At 44.8% G+C, this 16,734-nt stretch overlaps 1 long non-coding RNA gene across 1 annotated transcript; it reads right to left on the reverse strand.

Moving 5' to 3' along the window:
* Positions 1–3,745: 3,745 nt before the first annotated feature.
* LOC129696556 (uncharacterized) lies at positions 3,746–15,731 on the reverse strand. The gene is made up of 3 exons (XR_008723352.1): positions 10,941–15,731; positions 9,938–10,056; positions 3,746–6,162 (listed from the first exon to the last, which is right to left on the reverse strand). It is a non-coding gene; the product is annotated as an uncharacterized LOC129696556 (long non-coding RNA).
* Positions 15,732–16,734: the final 1,003 nt, after the last annotated feature.

Below are 16,734 nucleotides of genomic sequence, written 5' to 3' on the forward strand. Positions count from 1 at the left end.
GAGATACTGCGCGGAAACAGGTCCTTCGGCCCACCGGGTCCCCGCCGACCAGTGATCCCTGCACATTAACACTATCCTACACCCACTAGGGACAATTTTTACATTTACCAAGCCAATTAACCTACAAACATGTACGTCTTTGGAGTGTGGGAGGAAACCGTAGATCTCGGAGAAAACCCACGCAGGTCACGGGGAGAACATACAAACTCCGTACAGATAGCCCCCGGTAGTCAGGATCGAACCCGGGTCTCCAGCTCTGTATTCGCTGTAAGGCAGAAACTCTACCGCTGCGCCACCGTGACCACGCAATATCTCATACTGTTCAAATTTTAGGAGGGATGATCTATGCCTTGTAATTTATGTGAAACAAAGGCAAGAGCTATTTTGAAATATAGGTCCTATGAATGTCATTGTTTCTTATGAAACAAAAATACCAACTAATGACAGTACACTTATAATAGTATCATCTTATGCTGCTTAAGAGACTCATGAACCACTTTGCCCGGACATCAAAAAGCTCACATGATGAATAACCATCTGTAGATGTGCTGAGAAGGAAGTACATGAAAGATGTCCACAGACTGAAGCAGCATGATACAGTATTGAGATATTCTATCATTTATGTGATTTCATGTATAATTGATCATGTTTCAGTAGCCAAAAAGCTGAGCGCTCAATAACAGCTTTAAATAGGACGTTATTACATTTGAAGAACAGAATAAACACTGAGAGATCATGGATCACTGATTTTTACAAATTATTTCCTGGATTAATTTGGTTTAGTCTAGTTCAGTTTAATTTAGAGATACAGCATGGAAACAGGCCCTTCGATTCACTGAGTCCGCATGGACTCAGGATCACCACACATTAACACTATTCTACACATACAAGGGACAATTGTTTTACTTTTACGCCAATTAACCTCTTTAGAGTGTGGGAGGAAACTGAACATCTCGGAGAAAACCCATGCAGGTCACAAGAAGAACGTACAAACTGTGCAGACAGCACCAGTAGTCAGGATCGAACCCAGGTCCCTGGTGAGGTAAGGCAGTAACGCTACCGCTGTACCTCCGTGCCACCCAAGCATATTGCTTTAAAAAAAATGTGTAAGACAATGTGATGTAAACATATGATGAATACATATGATGAATACATACATGGGGAGAGATGATGGTCTTACTAACTTGAATGAGATTTTTCAGGAAGGATGTGAAAGTTTTGGAAAGGGTGCAGAGGAGGTTTACTGGAATGATGCCTGGATTTGGGGGTATTAGTTACAGGGGAGTCTGGACAGAACTGAATTGTTTTTTTTCTGGAATGCTGGAGATTGCGGGATAGAAGTCCATAAAACTATGAGAGGCATAGATCGGGTAGACAGTCAGAACCTTTTTCCCGGAATGGGAAAATCAAATGCTCGGAGGGCAAAGTTTAAAGGACATGTGCGGCGCAAGTTTATTTTTTACAGAGGTCGTAGAGACTTCCTGGAACGCGCTGCTGGGGATGGTGATTGAGGCAGATACAATACATTTAAGTGACTTCTGGACAGGCATATGGGTATGCAGGGAATGGGGGAATATACGTTATGTGAAGGCAGATAACAGCTGGTCTTGGCATCAAGTTTGGCACAGATATTGTGGGTTGAAGCCCCTGTTCTTGTACTGTACTGTTCTATGAAATAAACAAGTTGCATATGTGTTAGCTGACCCTTGAATCTCTTAATGAATCATTTGACTCCAGCCATTACTTTTCGACAGAATTAAAATTCAGACAGGCACATTACACATTGGTGGTGAAGATGAAAAAAAATCATGTGATGTGAAAATACAGACTTCATATGAAATGTAGAAGAGACAATTCTAGCCAAGAACTCTGCGAGTAAAGAAGGAGGAATGGTCTCCCAGGTAAATACTTTAACAAAACTGTCAATTCTTTACAGAGAGGCTGTGTGCATGTAGCAACTAGTAGAATGACATTAGGAAAAGATTCTCTCAATTTTCATCAAAGTCATTTATATACATATATCACATACAACAGAGGTCCCCAGTACTCCACAGGTCACGGACCTTCAGATTGAATATCGTCCTTCCACAACAACACTGTTTTCTATCAGTAAGCCAGTTCTGAATCCATGCCAGCAAGTCAATGTTCAATCCTGTGTATCAAAATCTTCTGGATCAGCCTACCATGAGGGATTTTATCAAATGCCATACTAAACATAATGTAGACAACATCCACTACGTTACCCTCATCAAACACATTTGTCACCTCCGCATAAACTTGATCAAGTTGGTAATGCATGGCCTGTCATGTAAAATGCCATGCTGACTCCCCTAAATAACCCATTATCTTTCAAATGTTCGGGTAAACAGTCTGTGAGGTTAGACAAGCACACCTCTTCAACCCTCACCCTGAACACCGGCATTCCACAGGGCTGTGTGCTGAGCCCCCTCCTCTACTCCCACTTCACCTATGACTGCTCACCTGTACATGGTACTAACACCATCATCAAGTATGCAGATGATGCAACGGTGATTGGCCTCATCAGCAACAACGATGAGCTGGCCTACAGGGAGGAGGTCCAACACTTAGCAGCATGGTGCGCTGACAACAACCTGGCCCTTAACTCCAAGAAGACCAAGGAGCTCATTGTAGACTTCATGAAGTCTAGAGGCGGCACGCACACCCCCATCCACATTAACGGGACGGAGGTGGAACGTGTTTCTAGCTTCAGGTTCCTGGGAGTCAACATCTCCGATGACCTCTCTTGGACCCACAATACCTCAACTCTGATCAAGAAGGCTCACCAGCATCTCTTCTTCCTGAGGAGACTGAAGAAGGTCCATCTGTCTCCTCAGATCCTGGTGAACTTCTACCGCTGCACCATCGAGAGCATCCTTACCAACTGCATCACAGTATGGTATGGCAACTGCTCTGTCTCCGACCGGAAGGCATTGCAGAGGGTGGTGAAAATTGCCCAACGCATCGCCGGTTCCTCGCTCCCCTCCATTGAGTCTGTCCAAAGCAAGCGCTGTCTGCGGAGGGCGCTCAGCATCGCCAAGGACTGCTCTCACCCCAACCATGGACTGTTTACCCTCCTACCATCCGGGAGGCGCTACAGGCCTCTCCGTTGCCGAACCAGCAGGTCGAGGAACAGCTTCTTCCCAGCTGCTGTCACTCTACTCAACAACGTACCTCGGTGACTGCCAATCACCACCCCCCCCCCCCGGACACTTATTATTATTTATTCAAATCATTTGCTATGTCGCTCTTCCAGGGAGATGCTAAATGCATTTTGTTGCCTCTGTACTGTACACTGACAATGACAATTAAAATTGAATCTGAATCTGAATCTGAAATGGAAGTAAATCCCAGAATCCTCTCCAATAAGTTCCCTACCGTTGACATGAGGCTCACCGGCCTATAATTCCTTTGATTCTCTCTACTTTTCTTCTTAAACAAAAGGAACAACATTAGGAACAGATTTTGTTTCATTTAACTTGTTTCACTTATTTGCAAACTTCAATTTTAAGCTTCAATTTTAATAGATTTTAAATGCATTTGAATGCCAGATCGCTTAAAGGCTTAACAGCAAAGACCAGATTCCAACAGTGCTGATTTTCCAGGATATATCATCTGCCCCTAAACTGATAAAATGTCTCCAGATTGCTCCACCCATCAAGATTGGTTGCCACTATATTGGCCAGTGACCAGGTCCCTTCTGAATTAAGAATGTAGGAAGGAACTGCAGATGCTGGTTTAAACCGAAGATAGAGACAAAAATCGGGAGTAACTCAGCGGGACGGGCAGCATCTCTGGAGAGAAGGAATGGGTGACACCTTTCTTCAGATGGGTTTTTAGAAGAAGGGTTTCGACCTGAAATGCTACCCATTCCTTATCTCCAGAGATGCTGCCTGTCCTGCTGAGTTACTCCAGCTTTTGGTGTCCCCCTTTTGAATTAACCTCGATTAGATAATGTATTAATGATAACAGACAGTGATTTCAGGCTCCTCGAGCATGACTCGGCTCATCATAGAAAGCTTCTTTAGCAGTAAACATTGCAAAAGATTTTATGCCTCATAAACATTAAACAAACTCTTCAAGTGCTCATCAGTTCAGCAATAGTTTAGTTTAGTTTTGAGATACAGCATGGAAACAGGCCCTTCGGCCCACCGAGTCCACGCCGACCTGAGTTCCCAGCACATTAACACCGTCCTACACAAACTAGGGACAAATGTTATCAAGCCAATTAACCTACAAAAGTGTACGTCTTTGGAGTGTGGGAGGAAACCGAAGATCTCAGAGAAAACCCACGCAGGTCACGGGGAGAACGTACAAACTCCATACAGACAACTCCCATAGTTAGGATCGAATCTGGGTCTCTGCTGCTGTAAGTGCTGTAAGGCAGTAACTCTACCACTGAGCCACCGTGCTGCCCATAGAGTTGCTTGTTTCATCTTCCCTGTCTCAAATTGATATGTTGATAATAAATACGAGAAAAAAAAATGTGACTGACGCTTAACTTCTATATAAATAATCAGATTTCTTCTACTGATGATTTCCAAAGTCAATCAGAAAGAAAAATCTTATTAAATGCTGTCACATAGGTTAAAAAAAAAAAACTCTTGTCTTTTTAAGTTACGTTATTCATCAACATCAAAGTCCTTATATGCTCATTTGTGTCGCAGCAGACAGCAATTAGGTAATTACTATGCAGCATTCAGGTGGATAACTGCACTTGTTATTCATAAATACATCACCTGTATTTTCCACAAAACAAAACATCTCTAAGTGAACACCTATAAACCCTGGAGAAAAGGTACAGGTGACCTTTCAGGTCGAGACCCTTCTTCAGAAAATTGCATATAAAATGATGGCCTGGAATTTCAAAGGCACCAAAGAAAACTGAAGGAGTTTCTCCCCATTTCTCCACTCGCTTCCGCCTGTGTCTTCTGCAGAAGAAGAGTCTCGACCCGGAACGTCCCCTATTCCTTCTCTCCAGAGATGCTGTCTGTCCCGCTGAGTTACTCCAGCGTTTTTGCATCTATCTTTGGTTCTTTGGTTTAAACCAACATCTGCAGTTTCTTCCTACACATCTGTAAATCTTCCCATCTTACACAACAGAAAGATTGTGTAATCCAATAATGATGCCAGACGTAAATCACTGACCCTGCCAAGTGAAATAAATCAAATTAACATTACTCTATTAGGCTACACCATTTATCTTTAGGACCTTGAAATTGGTCATGTCCAACACAGTGAACCAGTGAACACAATCACCACCTATTTGAACAACAAGTCAGAGGGTGGCGAATCTGTGGAATTCTTTGCCTCAGAGGGCTGTGGACGCCAAGTCAATTGATAATTTTAAGGTAGATTCTTGATTAGTATGGGTGTCAGAGGTTATGGGGAAAAGTCAGAAGAATGGGGTTAGGAGGGAGAGATAGATCAGCCATGATTGAATGACGGAGTAGGCTCGATGGGCCGAATGGCCGCCGAATCACATGACATGAACAACATCGCAACTGTCACCCATTCGATAGGGCTAAGTGAAAAAAGAATGGGATGAGGAATGAATGTCACTGTATGTTATGTTGTCACTTGCGCGCGGAGCACCAAGACAAAGTATTGTGAATTCTTGGCCAATAAACTCATTCATTAACACCAGCATAGACAATGGCCTCTGTTAACTTTGTGGCTACGTGTTCCATTTTTTTAAATGCTTTGCAAACAGGACAATACATGCAAAGATACACTGCAGGAGAACTTGTTGTGCATTTGATAAGGAAGAACGTGCTGCTTCAGAATGCGAGTCCAACATTTTGAACAGGAAACGTTAACACATGACCGAAGGCCTGTTTGCAAGGAAGCCATTCTGCTTTCTTTTTAAGAATTATCATATCGATTTTTAAGCCTCTTGTTTATCGCACCTCTCCCACTTCATCTCAAAGAGCATTATGACCGGGATAGGAAATAAATCAATTTTCTCTTCAACTAAGATCAAGCACAATCAATGTCAAACTGAAAAAGGTATTGGTTCATGAGAGAGGTGGGGAGGTCAGGAATACAGTTTCACAAATTGTAAACACACATACCTACACACATGGGGATAGGGTAATTCCATCTTCGGACTGGTCCCGGCATGCATGTTATATGGGAATGCCCCTAAAAAAAGCAAAATGTATCATTTATAGATCTATCATTTGGTTAAATAAAACACAAATATACAAACGTAAACAAGCCTGTAGCAATGGCTTGCAAGAAAATGCAAGATTTAAGAACTGATTAAAGAGATAGCCATGCCAGAGTCAATACGAGATTCAATTATTACTGGAGGACACCACTATTTTTAAAGTTAACGCTGCACTGGAATTTAACATTTGTGTACATTTATTTAAAAAATGCTTATAAAATGATGGCCTGTAATTTCAAAGGCACCAAAGAGAGCTGAAGCAGTTTCTGCCCATTTCTCCCCTCGCCTCTGCCAGCACCTATAGTCCTTCCTCTGACTTCACAATTTGCACTTCTTCCATTTTATTTCACATATTTTGTCTCTTCATCTCAGGCCTTTGTTCAACTATCTACCTATCAGATAAAGACCTCATCTGCCTCAATTTAACACCTGCCAGGCTTTGTCCTGTTCCCATTCCTTTGCCAGATTTTCTCCGTCTTAACCTATCTGATCTCACAGTTGCTCAGCATTAACTCCCCCTCCCATTCCCAATCTGACCTTTCTGTCCTGGGCCTCCTCCACTGTCAGAGTGAATGCCCAGCCCAAATTCGGGGAACAGCACCTCATATTTCGCTAGGGTAGCTTACACCCTAGCGGTATGAACATTGACTTAATTGAACTTCAAATAGCCCTTGCTTTCTCTCTCCATCCCCTCCCCCTTCTCAGTTCTCCCACCAGTCTTACTGTCTCTGACTACATTCCATCTCTGTCCCGCCCACTCCCCTGATATCAGTCTGAGGAATGATCTCCACCTGAAATGTCACGCATTCCTTCTCTCCAGAGATGCTGCCGATCCCGCTGAGTTACTCCAGCATTTTGTGTCTGCCTAGAAAATTACATGCCAGATAGCAAATCCATGTTCAAACTCTTTTGAGGAAGATAAACTGAATTTCATGACCAGCTGTGAAAGAAGATCTCTTTTCAGAACACATAATTCAAGGCACAAAATACCTGAGTAACTCAGCGGGACAGGCAGCATCTCTGGGGAGAAGGAATGAGTAACGTTTTGGGTAGAGATTGTTCTTCAAACTGCTATAAGCCAGCACCTAATTATATCATGTATTGGAAAGTACAGAAGGAGTTGATGCTTAATCTCAGAATGTTTTGCAGTGTCCACTTTAAACTGTCATGTCTTGCATGTAGGTGAATGCTCACAAAGTGGGAGTCACCATTGAACAGAAAATTAACTAGACTAGGCTCATGAATACCATTGCTTAAGGCACAGGACAGTAAATTGTATCTTGTAGTGAATGCCTCAAATCCTTATTTCCCATAGAAATTATCAACAAACCCACAAGTCAGGAGTGAAAGAATACTATCCTTATGCATGGATGACTACAACTCGAACAATGCTTAAGAAACCTAATACCATGCATGGCAAAGCAACTCACATACAACCTTAAACATTCACTGCATTCAACATGGCAGCATCTCAACAGCCACAAAATCCATTGGTGCAAATTGCTAATACATATTTCAACAGCTTTCTCAAAACTGTGAGCTGAAGCACCGAGCGGGAAACGACCACTTCACCCCCAGTTACACAGTATTCCAGCTTGGAACCATTAGATATATTTATTTACCATGAATGGATCAAACATTCTGTAAACTGTGAACTAGCAGGGCTTTAACTCCACGTTGAAGATTGCAGATAAAGAATCCTGTTACAGTAATCCAACAGGATGATCCAAGGCACATGTTGCACTCTCTCGGCATGAGCGCCCCCAACAACCTTCTCAACTAATATCCATCCGCTACTCTACTCTCACCTTTGTCAGAATATCTCGGCAGCAACTGGCATAGAGCGGCTCATCGCAGAACCCAATCATCATCAAGATCCCATTGGCCACTTATCACTGAACCATTTGATCAAGAGATTTCCATGAGCTATATTGCCAAGCGGTGAAGAAACACTCGTCAGAATCAATGGTAGAAATGTAGCACTTTAAGTAGGTGATCCCTTCATGAGTAATTGGGGAAGGGCAATAAATACTGTCATTTCCAGTGACGTCTTTGACCATGAGTAAAAACCAGGCCAAATGACATGGCGAGATTCTGTCCATTTTTACTTATTTTTAGTTTTAGAGATACAGCATGGAAACAGGCCCTTCAACCCACCGAGTCCATACCGACCAGCGATCCCCCCACATTAATACAATCCTACACACACTTGGGACAATTTACACTTATACAGGTGCACAACCTTTTATCCGGAGTTCCGGAAACCGAAAAACTCCGAAAACCGGCCATTTTTTCCAGGATGTCGTCTGCACACCAAAGCTCGCGTTTGGCGCCAAACATGACCCGAAACGACCCACGGTCAACCCAGGTCTGTACTACTGTAGGGGCTGCCCCCTCCCCGGAGACCGGGGAGACACTTAAACATCTGTAAATCATTGCTTAAATGTTAGTCAGTTAGTTTGGAGGGCTTCTATGTGAAGGGGGGGTTGAAGGGGGAAACTTTAATTCTTAGTCCCCTACCTGGTCGGAGAGGCGTGGAGCAGTCAATGCTTTTCCGGGTCTCCGTGCAGTAAGCTTTGCAGCGCTGTGGCCGCCAACTCCCAGCTGGGGCTGCGGGCGTCCGGCAATGGGCGGCGCCGGTTGTAGCTCCGACCCCGGCAACTCTGCCCCTGGCTGCGCGGCGCTCCAAATCCATCGCGGCCCGCGGCCGGACGCCCGCAGCCCCAGCTCCGCGATGTTGTGTGTCGGCGGCCACAGCGCTCCGGAGCTTACCGCATGGCGACCCGGTAAGGCATTGCCTGCTCCCCGCTGGTATCCCAGCGCTGTGATGCCGCCGACTCCCAACATCACAGAGCTGGGGCTGCGAGCGTCCGGCCGCGGGCGGCGCTGGATTTGGAGCACCGCGCAGCCAGGGGTAGAGTTGCCGGGGTCGGAGCTCCAACCGGCGCCGCCCGCGGCCGGATGCTCGCAGCCCCCAGCTCCACAATGTTGGGAGTCGGCGGCCATAGCGCTCCGGAGCTTACTGCACAGCGACCCGGTAAGGCATTGCCCGCTCCCCACCTCTCCGACCAGGTAGGGGACTAAGAATTAAAGTTTCCCCCTTCACCCCCACATAAAATCCCTCCCAACTAACTGACTAACATTTAAGCAATGATTTACAATGATTCCCCGGTCTCCGGGGAGGAGGCAGCCGCTCCAGACTTTTCAAGCCGCCCGCGCTACCTACCTAATCTACGCTAAAAATCTTCCATTCGGAAATCCGAAAAATTCCGAAATCCGACAAGTGTCTGGTCCCAAGGCTTTCGGATAAAAGGTTGTGCACCTGTACCAAGCCAATTAACCTACAAACGTGTACGTCTTTAGAGTGTGGGAGGAAACTGAAGATCTCAGAGAAAACCCTTATAGTCACGGGGAGAAAATACAAACTCTGTACTGAGAGCACCCATAGTCAGGATCGAACCAAGGTCTCCAGTGCTGCAAGCACTGTAAGGCAGCAACTCTACCGCTGAGCCACCGTGCCACCCCTGTAACAATATCAACAAGATGTGCTCTAAAATCAGGACAATTAATATAACGTTGGGTTAAAATCAAGTGGGAATGGAATAATGATTCATCTCTGGATATCATTCTATACCCCGTTTAAATGCTTGAAATATTGCCTGCACATATCAATGAAGCTTTCACTTTTCCACTTTGAAGCTTTGTAAAATTAGTCATGATGTGTTTGATATAATACCAATGTCTTACCTGCAGTGAGTATCCTTGTTCACAGTGAAATGATATAACATCTCCAACCAAATATCTGTTCCCATTCTTGATTCCATTGCTGGGAGTAAGTGGCTCAGGGCAGGAATCCAATCCAACTGCTGCAAAGACATAATCACCTTCGCCAGTAAATACTTAGAATTGCACATTCTATTTTAAAGAGCTTTGAATATTGAAATTTGATACTTTCTGCAACGTCACCACCTTTTCTTTGACCACATGAAACAGATTAATCGGTTGTTTTTACAATGGTTCTTAAATAACAAGAATAGACAGTTGAATGATAAACACCTTGACATTACCTTGCCTTAGACAAGTTTGCCACAGATTATAGCAATATTGGCACACTGGAATGTGGATCAATATGGTTACTCTTCATGCAATATTGTTCAAACTTCATTTTAATGTAGTTTACCCAATATAAATGGATAGGAAAACAAAAATGGTGGAAGGGGCAGTTCACCTTGGGGGCACACATAAATGTTATGTTCAAATTTAGCCCAATGTCATTTTTGGTTACAAGAAATCAGTAAATAAAATCGCCATTGGATTAGATGAGGACCTCTGTCAAAAGACACGGCTTGCTATATTGGCATTGCGCATAATTTTTACAGCAGAAGCCCAAATATTCAATAATTCAACTATCACAGGCTTCACATTCAACTTTCTAACGCCATTTCCCTTGATTACCAACTATCTTGCCTATGTCCAAATTGAAACATTGGTTCCTGAATTTCCAAGAGAAACTGCTGAGGAGAAAAATAAGCATTACCAGACAGGGAAAAATCTGAGACAAAATCAGAGATAATCACAATCACTGTCGGTCAAATCGCCAATCAACAACTGAGCGGCAGATAATATTGTAATTGTCAGAAGAAATAACATAAAGATCAGAACCTTATTGAGTGAGAAAAATAGATGATAAGCAAAGATTAAACAATCAGAAATGATTAACAGAGGCTAATGTGAACCATCACTACTTTACCTGTATATTCCAGTTGAAAGCCAGCAGCTGAAATACTGATGTCTGACTGAAAGTTTAGGTACAAATTATTAGAAGTGCTGTTGAGGTACACAGGTATTGTTGTGCCTGAGGATGAAATAAAATTAACAAAAAGTTAGTTTAAAAGTTCATTGCTTTCTTTACAACCCGTCTTTGTTCACTATTTTGTTTTCATTCCATTCTTTTCTTTTGTCTTTATCAATGCTCTTATTTGTCAAGAGTGAGCATGATCTCAACAGCAAATGGAAAATAGTCATTGACATGCATCCAAACACACAAGGTCATTTGGAGGCGGTTAATATTGTAAATCACTTTACAGCTTTTCATTCATGCTTTCATTTCCAACACTTTTCCTGTGCACTGACCTCGGTAAATGTCTCTTCAGATAGACAATAGGTGTAAGATTAGGCCATTCAGCCCTTCGAGCTAGCCCCACCATTCACTGGGATCATGGCTGATCATCCACAATCAGTACCCGTCTTCCCTCCATATCCCCTGACTCCGCTATCTTCAAAAGCTGTATCTAACACTCTCTTGAAAGCATCCAGTGAATTGGCCTCCATTGCCTTCTGAGGCAGAGAATTCCGCAGATTTGCAACTGTCTGGATGAAAACGTTTTTCTTCAAGTCCATTCTAAATGGCCACCCCTTATTCTTAAACTGTGGCCCCTGGTACTGGACACCCCCAACATCGGGAACATGTTTCCTGCCTCTAGCCTGTCCAAACCCTTAATAATCTTATATGTTTCAATAAGAACCCCTCTCATCCTTCTAAATTCCAGAATATATCATCAATGATGTTGGACAATAAGGAGCGAAGAACTTGTAAAATTTTACTGCTTTATTATGAAGGAACAGGTTAATTTTCAATTCGATCCAAAGTGGGCAGGACTAGCGACTGCCAAGAAAACGCTCATGTGCTTTCCACCTGAATTCAAACTTATCACTTTTGTTGATTTGAGCTTCATATTAATTTTTAATTAATGGAAATCCATGAATTACACTTCAAAGCATCGTATTCATTTTGCTCACACTTAATTCACAGAGATATTCACTCTGTTATTCTGGAAAAAAAACTAAACATTGACCATATCCAAGCTTGTACCTTCTTGTCTCAGGTGCTGAGGAATTTGCCCTGGAACACAAGGCGAAATGGGCAATACATAAACTGTTTTCAGGCCCAGTTAATTTTTTTTCCAACACAAACACTGGCTGGGATTTTAACAGTATCCATTTTCGTTCAACAATGCAGTTCTGGCCCAATATTACTCGAGCTCCCCTCTCCAATGTAGTTTAATTATTGTAGATGTGAGCGACACACATCAACAAAGTCCAAATTATCTCGAAGCTGGGCTGGCACTCAGTCACTTATGTTGGGCAGGAAAAATCAGTGAATCATTCCGATAGCTTTTTCATAGTAACAGAAAAATGACATTCTTGCCCTGAGAAAGACCTACTTCCTCAGAACTAGCAACAGCTAGAATCTGGTATACTATAGTTATCAAGTCAGAACAAGATTTATTCCATGGTGAAATATCTTAATGGCACTCACTAACAAAGCTTTCCTGGATTCCTTTAGGATGGCACAGTGGTGCAGTGGTAGAGTTGCTGCCTTACTGTGCCAGAGACCTGGGTTCAATCATGACTAATGGCGGTGTCTGTATAGCCTTTGTAAGTTTTTCCTGTGACCACGTGTGTTTTCTCCAGGTTGCCCCGGTTTCCTCCCACTTTTCAAAGATTTGCTGGTTTACTAGTCAATGGGCTTCTTTAAATTGTCCCTAGTGTGTTGGTTAGAAAAAGGGTATAGAGACCGCTGATCGGCGCGGACTCGGTAAACAAAGTAAATATGCTTTGTTGAATGATTTTGTCACAACCGATATATAAGCCTTCCATGGGAACATATCAAATGGCTTGGACAATTCAGCCTCTTCTGTCGGAAGGTAATCCCCCCCCCCCCCAAGAGAAATAGCCACTTTTCATGAAACCTTCTATCCTTATAACATAAACCTGATTCATTTTTCAAGTGAATTTATCCATGGTCATACCATACAGTAATTACACTTGAAGATGACTACACCAATAACAACCTTTGGAAAATTTCATGTTTTTGAACGTACACAGAAAAAGGTACATTTTTCCTAGTGCCCAGAAGTCAAGGGGGCATTCTGAATTATAACCCAGCAAATGGGTTTAGATTCAAGCTTAGCTTTGAACAAGGTATTATATAACTGGTGCTGTACTTCACCACTTTGGTAGTCCAAATCTCAATTGATTGCCATTTAGTTTGTCCTAGTGACAATATACAATAGACAATAGACAATAGGTGCAAAACAGAGATCAATCTGAGGTTAATGTCTGCAATGTACCCTCAGTAAAGATTTCTGGGAATCACTTTGGTGGCACGGTGGCGCAGCGGTAGAGTTGCTGCCTTACAGCATCAGAGACCTAGGTTTGATCCTGGGTGCGGTGAGTATGGAGTTTGTACGTTCTCCCGTGAACTTTGCGGGTTTTCTCTGCGTCTCCGGTTTCCTCCCACACTCCAAATACATGCAGGTGTGTTGGCTTGATAAACTTGTAAATTTCCCCAAATGTGTGTAGGATAGTGTTAATGTGCGGAGATCGCTGGTCGGCGTGGACTTGGTGGATGGGAGGGCCTGCTTCCACGTTGTATCTCTAAACTAAACTAAACTATATCGCCCCACAAAGATGACCCCTTCTCCCGTCTCCAATGGACCCCCTCCTCTTGGACTCCCCCTCATGGCCATCTTCCGACTTTAAACTGCCGGCGGGACATCAACCACCTCAGCTTCTCCACTCCCGTCTCACTCTAACCTCTCCCCACCTGAATTTACATCCACTCACTCTGGGTGATCAAACCCGCCAACAAGGGAGGTACCATGGTTGTCTGGCACGCTGATCTCTACAAGGCGGAGGCCACACACCAACTCTCAGACACCTCCTCCTACTTATCCTTGGACCATGACCCCACAGACGAGCACCAGGCCACTATCTCTAGCACTTCATCCACTATGGCTCCCTGCCCTCCCAAGCCTCCAACCTCTTCGTTCCCCAGCCCCGCACATCCCGATTTTACCTTCTCCTCAAAATCCACAAACCTGACTGTCCTGGTAGACCCATTGTTTCTGCCTGTTTCCTATTTCCACATACCTCGACTCCATCCTATCCACCCTAGTTAAATCCCTCCCTACCTACGTTCAAGACATCTCACATGCTCTTCATCAACTCCAGGACTTCCATTTTCTTGGCCCCCTTTCCCTCATCTTCACCATGGACGTCCAGTCACTCTACACCTCCATCCCCCACCAAGAGTCTCTCAAAGCCCTCCGTTTCTTCTTTGACCGCAGAACTAATCAATCCCCATCTACAGATACTCTCCTCTGCCTAGCGGAGTTGGTCCTTACCCTTAATAACTTTTTGTTTGACTGCTCCCATTTCCTCCAAAGACAAGGCAAAGCTATGTGATCACGCATGGTCCCGAACTATGCCTGCCTCTTTGTAGGGTATGTCATAGAAACATAGAAATTAGGTGCAGGAGTAGGCCATTCGGCCCTTCGAGCCTGCACCGCCATTCAATATGATCATGGCTGATCATCCAACTCAGTATCCCGTACCTGCCTTCTCTCCATACCCCCTGATCCCCTTAGCCACAAGGGCCACATCTAACTCCCTCTTAAATATAGCCAATGAACTGGCCTCAACTACCCTCTGTGGCAGAGAGTTCCAGAGATTCACCACTCTCTGTGTGAAAATGGCATGTCGAACAATTCTCCATCCTATCCCCAAACTCTACCTCCGATACATTGACGACTGCATTGGTGCTACCTCCTGCACCCATACAGAATTCACCGGCGTCATCCATTTCACCACTAACTTCCATCCAGCACTCAAAATCACCTGGACCATTTCCGACATTTCCCTACCATTTCTAGACCTCACTATCTCCATCACAGGTGATAGAGTACTGACCGACATCCATAGTAAACCCACTGACTCCCATGGCTATCTGGACTAACTTCTTCCCACCCTGCTTCCTGTAAGGACTCCATCACCTACTCCCAATTCCTCATCCTCACCCAGGATGAGGTGTTCCACACCAGGGCTTCGAAGATGTCCTCATTCTTCCGGGATTGAGGGTTCCCCTCTTCTACTATAGATGAGGCTCTGACCAGGGTCTCTTCAATACCCCGTGACTCTGCTCTCACTCCCCATCCCCCCACTCGTAACAAGGGCAGAGTCCCCCTAGTCCTCACCTTCCACCCCACCAGCCGTCATGTACAACAAAAAATCCTCCACCATTTTCGCTACCTCCAACGTGATCCCACCACTTGCCACATCTTCCCATCTCCTCCCCTGTCTGCTTTCCGCAGAGACTGCTCCCTCCGTAACTCCCTGGTCAATTTGTCCCTTCCCACCTGTACCACCCCCTCTCAGGTCACTTTCCCTTGCAAACGCAGGAAATGTTACACTTGTCGCTTTACCTCCCCCCTTGACTCCATTCAAGGACCCAAGCAGTCATTTCAGGTGCGGCAGAGGTTCACCTGCACCTCCTCCAACCTCATCTATTACATCGGCTGCTCTAGGTGTCAGCTGCTCTACATTGGTGAGACCAAGCGTAGGCTTGGCGATCGCTTCGCCGAACACCTCCGCTCGGTTCACAATAACCAACCTGATCTCCTGGTGGCCCAGCACTTCAACTCCATCTCCCATTCTGAATCCGAACTTTCTGTCCTGGGCCTCCTCCATGGCCAGAGTAAGGACCACCATAAATTGTAGGAGCAGTACCTCATATTTTGCTTGGGCAGTTTGCACCCCTGCTGTGTGAACATTGACTTCTCTAATTTCAGGTAGTCCTTACTTTCTCCTCCCCTTCTCAGCTTGCCCTCAGCCTACTGGCTCCTCCTCTTCCTTTCTTCTTCCCGCACCCCCCACCCTCACATCAGTCTGAAGAAGGGTTTCAACCCGAAACGTTGCCTATTTCCTTCGCTCCATAGATGCTGCCTCACCCGCTGTGTTTCTCGAGCATTTTTGTCTACTATAAACTAAACTAAACTTCATGCGCCGTAAGAATTTCCTGTTAAGGGTCTATTTTGTTTCTGTTCCTCCATCTATACTTTTACTAAAACTCTCATCTTGACCACCGTTGTTTTTAAATTTGCGCAAAAACAATCGCCCAATAGCACTATGATCATTCACCCCCTTACTCACCCTTCTCCTCTGTTGCAAGTCAAATTAGTTTTGTTCTGATCGATGATCGGAAAAAGTACAAAAGTCATAAAGGTTTAAAAATCGTAAAACCACCACTTCCGGATCCTGCTGTCAATAACGGTGGTGAGGAGAATAAAAAGCTGAAGGACCGGAGTGTGTTGTGCAGCTCGCGGAGAGTGTGCAGTTCAAGGAGAGTGAACAGGTTGCAGAGAGTGAGCAGCATGCGGGCTGCTTCTGCGGCAACCATCACGACCTGCCGGAAATTGGTGAGTTGGACCGGAAGCCTCTGAGTGAGGCCGGAGTGGGACCGGGATTGGCTGCTTGAGGCCGAAAGCTGAGGGTGCGTGGTGAGCGTAGTGCGAGCTGCATCTGTTGTGACCACCCCCTCCCCCCCCCACCCGCTCCCTTCCCCTGTCCCCTTTCCCCACACACCCCCATCCCCCACCCCCCTTCCCCTAGCCCCCCCTTCTCCACACCCCCCCCCCCCCCCCCCCCCCCCCACACCCCTCCCCTGGGTGGTGGAATGCTGCTTTGGGGGAACGGGTTGCGTT

Source organism: Leucoraja erinacea, chromosome 4 (assembly GCF_028641065.1).
Source record: "Leucoraja erinacea ecotype New England chromosome 4, Leri_hhj_1, whole genome shotgun sequence".
Lineage (NCBI taxonomy): Eukaryota > Metazoa > Chordata > Chondrichthyes > Rajiformes > Rajidae > Leucoraja > Leucoraja erinaceus.